Here is a 7,050-nt window from a genome sequence, read left to right on the forward strand (position 1 = left end):
GTATATATACTGAGATTATGTGACACTTAGATTGCACACAGGTGGACTTTATTTAACTAATTATGTGACTTCTAGGTAATTGGCTGCCACAAATCTTATTTAGGGGCTTCATAGCCCACCTTTTTTTTTGTCCATCTGAGGTTTGAGTCACACTCTGAATACAAACACACACACGTTTGTGCAAGGCACACGTTGAATACAAACATATTTCATTTTTGAAGATCGTAAGAAATATTCTATAAAGTACTAGCAGGTGAGTTGTAAACACTTTTCACTTCATGCTACGTCATCTTCACTGAACAACATAACACAATTAACAATTGAAACAATTAACACAGCAGACAAAAACAAGGTTTGACCACTCCTCAAAAATGGCTTCCAAAAGAGGCAAAGACAGTACTTTTCTTGTTGTCAACTTCCTCCACATAGAACATCTTATCTCTCTGTAAATGGAACATGAATGGTTCCTTGAGGAGAATATTTTCCTCTTCATCCAGGCCATCATACAACCGTAGTTCTTTAACAGTTGTAATACGGTATTCCTAATTACATTAGGGAGGGAAACTGCCTTTAAATGTTTGCAGTTCACACCACCTTGCTGCCTCTAGGGTGTCCCTTAGAAGAACATCTGCTTCCTTGAAGAAAAAGGAAGAATAAATATTAAGAGTAGTGCCTCATTGGGGGATCAAGACATTACACCCTACTTTCACAATACCACCATGCAAACAAAGGCCACTATTACTAAAGGGGTTTTCAGTGATATCTATAGCTACTCAACAAGTCATCACAACTATTATATCTTGCTATGCATCAAGCCTTCAGTATTACACACAGTAGACTACATACTCAGTTCACAGCTCCCAGTTCACATTCATTTTGTTTTCAGGATCGTCTAGAAAGGAAACAGATTGTGGTCATTAAGTAATGTAAGGGAACCTCTAGGGATGTGTGTACAAGAATGCACCTTATTTTAGCTAATAGCCTATACAGTACCTGATCCTACACAGCTGGATGCTGATGTGACATGCTGTGACTTCTTGGGGGGAAGTCTTCTACATCATCCTGAAATATATTGGAGAGGGGCGGGGTTTAAGTCTTCAAACATTGGTTTAAGACTATACCATTCATCATATGAGAGGGGGGGGGGGTTAAGACTATACCATTCACATATGACACCTACCTGTAGTGTGTTTTGTTTTCACTCATTTTTTTATATTTTTAACCTCTTCAGACCTTAGTGAGTGAATGACATACATTCAAGATGAAAATACATTCAAGTCAGTCTGGCTACAGTGAAACAAGTGATTTTAAGGATGCAAATGAAAGGTTTTTATAACGTTCAATACTTACGGGATGGGAAAGTTCTGCAGGAGAACTAGGCACCACCATCGCCTAATTTGCTGCATGTATGTTTTCCTTTGAAAAAGAAAATCACACAATTGGATGGGGATCCCAAAAAACATTATATCCACTAGTGATGAGAATTTCATAATTTATACATACCTCAGTGAAATCACACTGTGCTTCCATTGCAATGTACAGAACGTACTGTAAGTTAAGAGTAGGTTAAGTTGGATAGTTATGATAACAACAATAATGGTAATAGTAAATATTAATAATAACAAGTTGTCACAGCATGTCACATCAGAATCCAGCTCTCCAGGAGTTTGATGTATGAATAGTGTATGTAGTGTAAAAACTGTAGGAAATAGGTCCCAAAAAGTGTGAAGAGTAATAAACAAGGAAAGGTATGAGCAATAACAATACTGTGCTTTGCATGTTGCAAGCACATAAATGATAACATTTCATATGTTAAAACAGAAAATAGAACTAATATAATATACTGAATAGCATCTTACCATCACAACAAACACCCCACAGTTGTTTGAGAAACCTTGCTTTGGTAGGCCGTGTCGTGTGAACAAGGTACAAGTTTCAATAAGGAATGACAATCAAACAGTACAGTTCAGTGGAATAACATCATCCACACCAAAAGTCCTCCAAGGTCCAGGAGACAAGAGGCGAGCAATGTTTCTGTGAAAACAGTGTATGTGAAAGTAAAGAAAAAGTACAATTCAACAGGTTTTTTATACTCCAGCATGCATAACAGTTTTGAACACAGTTGGAACTGAATTAGCCCAAGTATTTTTCACAACATGTATGGGTGTTGCTGGACCAGAAAATGTATTTCTGACTGAAAACACACCATTTCTCACATCAATGCACTCACATGCCAAAAATCTTTCATTGGACACTGTTTCAAAGCAACGTATATGCTTTCTTCGTAAATGTGTTTTGAAGTTTTTCTTATTTAACTTCAGTTTGCAGTGTGGACAAATTACAATTACTTTTCTTGACTTGCCATTTTTTTGTCACGTTCTGACCTTATTTCTGTTGTTATGTCTTTGTTTAGTATGGTCAGGGCGTGAGTTGTCCATGTTCCTTTTTCTATGATTTGGGATTTCTGTGTTTGGCCTGGTATGGTTCTCAATCAGAAGCAGCTGTCAATCGTTGTCCCTGATTGAGAACCATCCTGAGGTAGCCTGTTCTCACTTTTGAGTTGTGGGTAATTATTTTCCGTGTCAGTTCCATTTGTTTTGTTCAGTGTTCATTATTCTTATTAAAAAACTAAGATGAACACTTACCACGCTGCATATTGGTCCGATCCTTGCTACTCCTCCTCAGAAGAGGAAGAGGAAAGCCGTTACATGTATGTTGGGACCTGGTGATTTCATTATTGTATATACTATGTGTAGGCTGTGTAGACTCGCTATAGCGAACTAAGGGAATGGCATCAACGATACACATTTAGAGCCAGCCAACCACAACAAGGCATACATTGAAGAAACACGGAAAATCAACGAACAAATCGATTACATAACGGTACATGTAAACCTAGGCTTACTGCTCAAGTAGGCAAATTTGTCCAAATAAGATTCCCTCATTGTGAGCAATTAGCTAGCTCACGTGCTAATTAACGCTATGCTGCACTGGTATAACATTAATATTACAAAGTACATTATGCATAATGACAGTCTCACTTCCATGGTTTAGATTTATATTCATGTAGGTTAGGTTCGATTAAGATTCAACGTTTACCTCAACTTGGGTGACGTTGAAGGAGATGGGAAGGGTTCGGGTTAAACGCGTTAGACTCCGGCCACATCGAGCCCGGCCAGACGTTTGACTCCACCCACATTGAGCCCGGTCCAGGACTGCACACTGCAGTCGGGATTCTCACCTGGCTGGCATGAAAATGAATCACGGGAAATGCATCCTCGTTCGCTATTTAAGTGCATAGATGACATGTATTTTCTCCCGCTGCCCCCGTTTCGAGACAGCTGCATGATAATGGCCCATTGTAAATCAAAACAAATTTCACACATATGTTATTTAGTGTATGTAAAGACAAGATTAAATCAAGAATAGTGTGATGGGTGACAATATTAGCCTATCACTTGTGAATGGTATACTGTTTTATCACTTGTGAATGATGCCCAGCTTAAGACAAGAAACGGCGCATGCTTTTTTTGGCAACTTTTTAAAATCATAGTTGCACACCTCATGTAGCCTAGCCCATATGCCTAAGGTTTGTATCACACCTAAAGTGGCCAAATAACTTCTTAAATTGAAGCACATTAATCCGCATTACAAGGGATGTTGAGCCTAACTGGCATACATACGCACCGCGTGAGTTTCAAGTTTGGGGAAGATCATTTTCACAGTAAAAAAAGCATCTTTATAATAAAAGCATTACAAGCACAATCACATTTGTGTTCACTTTTGAGAATGGTGTTTTCCTGATAATGGAACATTAGTGCTTATAGCCTACTGCTGTGTGCGCATTGCTGCGCTTATAATGTGAAGAAATAGCCTCATAGTTTATCAACATTTTTAAGCTAAAACGTTCTCATCTGTTGCGTCAGGCTCATTGCTTAAAACAGGATTTTTTTAATGCTAGTGGTTGTATTAATTTGGGATCTATCGCATACCACAACTGTCCCAGACTATGTTTGGAATATTTATTTCTTGCACAGAATAGAATGGGTCAACTTTTGTACAATGGGGCATACATAGTACATTGACATAGGCTAGTGCTTTTGCTCTTCGTTAGGCCTGCTCATCTTGCTGGCTGTTAAAAAGTAAATGTGGACAGTTCTTCGAATATCTTCAATATGCGCCTCGGAATTGGATAAGGACACACGCAGTTGCGTCCCCGATGTGTCTGTCTTCACTTGTAGCCTGTGAGAAAGATTTGATAATGAGAGCCATGTGAGTGAGAGGTGCGAGCATACAGGCGGGAGAAGGGAATTATAATTATTATATTCAGCCTAAGGGCACAACAGCCACTGGCCGCAAAAGGCATGGATATTTTTAGGGGGCATTACGGACACACAAAGGGGATGCAGATGGAAAATTTGAGGTGTTATCAAGTGCTTGTCAAATTGGGAATGAGAGACTGATGAAGTGTGTACAGCCTGCTCAAAAAAAAAATCAGAGCTCATGCCTTTCATGCAACTTTTTTCAAATCATCGTTAGTCGAGTCATGCGGTCTTAGAATGTATAAAAAATTCAAACATAGCCAAATCTAGGTCCAAGAGGCTTCTAAACAGCTTCTCCCCCCAAGCCATAAGACTCCTGAACATCTAGTCAAATGCTGCTCTTTAATTACTTGTTACTTTTATCTCTTATTCCTATCCGGATTTTTTGAAACTGCACTGTTGGTTAGCTGCTCGTAAGTAAACATTTCACTGTAAGGTCTACCTACACCTGTTGTACTCAGTGCATGTGACTAATACAATTTGATTTGATTTGAACATTTGTATCACAACTACAGTTCCATAAATAACTGTAAATGAAGCATATAAGACTACCTGTTTCTTTGTTAGCCGCTCAACACAGAACAGCCGGACGTGCACACTCCCTCAAATTGTTTGGAAAAAATATCCTCCTTTCTCTACCAAGCACATAGATTTGTTTTGTTTTCTCCTTCCTCTAGCAGGTGCCACAAGAGAACACAGATGCCATATTGACTAAAGCCATTGACCTGTGGCACCCCCATGCACTCTGTATAGAATCACAGACCTCCAGACCCCCAGCCAGACACCCTTGATGGGGGTCAATGACATTGGGATAGGCTTGCTCTCTCCCTCCCCTCAACTGGAGAACTCTGCCACCAAATGAGTTTGGACTCAATGGATATAATGAATGATAGAATGTCTGTACTAAGGACCGGTCCAAGGTAAAAACAATTATATATATATATTAGAGGTCGACCGATTATGATTTTTCAACGCCGATACCGATAGCGATTATTGGAGGACCAAAAAAAGCCGATACCGATTAATCGGCTGATTTGATTTTACATTTTTTTTGTAATAATGACAATTACAACAATACTGAATGAACACTTATTTTAACATAATATAATACAACAATAAAATCAATTTAGCCTCAAATAAAATGAAACATGTTCAATTTGGTTTAAATAATGCAAAAACAAAGTTAAAATTCAATATGTGCCATGTAAAAAAGCTAACGTTTAAGTTCCAAGCTCGGAACATGAGAACATATGAAAGCTGATGATTCCTTTGAACAGGTGTCTTCAATATTCCCAGGTAAGAAGTTTTAGGTTGTAGTTAATATAGGAATTATAGGACAATTTCTCTCCATACGATTTGTATTTCATATACCTTTGACTATTGGATGTTCTTATAGGCAACTTTAGCATTGCCAGTGTAACAGTATAGCTTCCGTCCCTCTCCTCACCCCTACCTCTTTAATATGGTCGAATCCGGAAACTCATCTCGAAAACAAGACCTTTATTCTTTCAGTGAAATATGGAACTGTTCTGTATTTTATCTAACGGGTGGCATCCATAAGTCTAAAGTCCATTCCTTTTACATTGCCCAAACTTCAATGTTATGTCATAATTACGTACAATTATGGCAAATTAGGCGGCCCAAACTGTTGCATATACCCTGACTCCGCGTGCAATGAACGCAAGAGAAGTGACACAATTTCACCTGGTTAATATTGCCCGTTAACCTGGATTTCATTCAGCAAAATATGCAGGCTTAAAAATATATACTTCTGTGTATTGATTTTATGGTTAGTTACAGTCGTGCAACGATTGTGCTTTTTTCGCAAATGCACTTTTGTTAAATCATCCCCCGTTTGGCGAAGTTGGCTATCTTTGTTAGGAAGAAATAGTCTTCTGAGTTCGCAACGAGCCAGGTTAGCAGGCAATATTAACTAAATATGCAGGTTTAAAAATATATACTTGTGTATTGATTTTAAGAAAGGCATTGATGTTTATGGTTAGGTTCACATTGGAGCAAAGACAGTCCTTTTTCGCGAATACGCACCGCATCGATTAAATGCAACGCAGGACACGCTAGATAAACTAGTAATATCATCAACCATGTGTAGTTAACTAGTGATTATGATTGATTGATTTTTATAAGATAAGTTTAATGCTAGCTAGCAACTTACATTGGCTTCTTACTGCACTCGCGTAACAGGCAGTCTCCTCGTGGAGTGCAATGTAATCAGATGGTTAGAGCGTTGGACTAGTTAACTGTAAGGTTGCAAGATTGAATCCCCGAGCTGACAAGGTAAAAATCTGTCTTTCTGCCCCTGAACAAGGCAGTTAACCCACTGTTCCTCGGCCGTCATTGAAAATAAGAATGTGTTCTTAACTGACTTGCCTAGTTAAATAAAGGATAAATAAATCTAAAAAAATAAATAATTATCAGCCAAATCGGTGTCCAAAAATACCGATTTCTGATGCCCTAATTAATCGGCCATTTCGATTAATCGGTTGACCTCTAATATATATATATATATATATATATATATATATATATATACACCTATGGTTGGGGAAACTGGTTCCAGACCTATGCTTAGGGAGGCTTACTGAGCAGTCTGTGATATTGGATCACAGCAGCAGTCCACTCTGTTTTTAATAGCCTGGTCCCAGATCCGTTTGTGTTGTCTTGCCAAGTCCTCCAACCCACTCGGTTCAGTCTACTCCAAATACAGCCC

General features: G+C 38.6%; 1 long non-coding RNA gene across 5 annotated transcripts; it reads right to left on the reverse strand.

Moving 5' to 3' along the window:
* Nucleotides 1-192: 192 nt before the first annotated feature.
* LOC118395928 (uncharacterized) lies at nt 193-6,616 on the reverse strand. 5 transcript variants are annotated; one of them, XR_004828096.2, is made up of 8 exons: nt 3,100-6,473; nt 1,860-2,034; nt 1,504-1,548; nt 1,351-1,416; nt 1,181-1,233; nt 994-1,062; nt 847-892; nt 193-635 (listed from the first exon to the last, which is right to left on the reverse strand). It is a non-coding gene; the product is annotated as an uncharacterized LOC118395928 (long non-coding RNA). The 5 variants fall into 5 exon arrangements; XR_004828095.2 differs by lacking the exons at nt 1,181-1,233; nt 3,100-6,473 and adding an exon at nt 6,496-6,616; XR_004828092.2 differs by lacking the exon at nt 1,181-1,233 and having other exon boundaries at nt 3,100-6,467.
* Between the last annotated feature and the right edge of the window lie 434 nt (nt 6,617-7,050).

This window comes from Oncorhynchus keta, chromosome 1 (genome assembly GCF_023373465.1).
Source record: "Oncorhynchus keta strain PuntledgeMale-10-30-2019 chromosome 1, Oket_V2, whole genome shotgun sequence".
Lineage (NCBI taxonomy): Eukaryota > Metazoa > Chordata > Actinopteri > Salmoniformes > Salmonidae > Oncorhynchus > Oncorhynchus keta.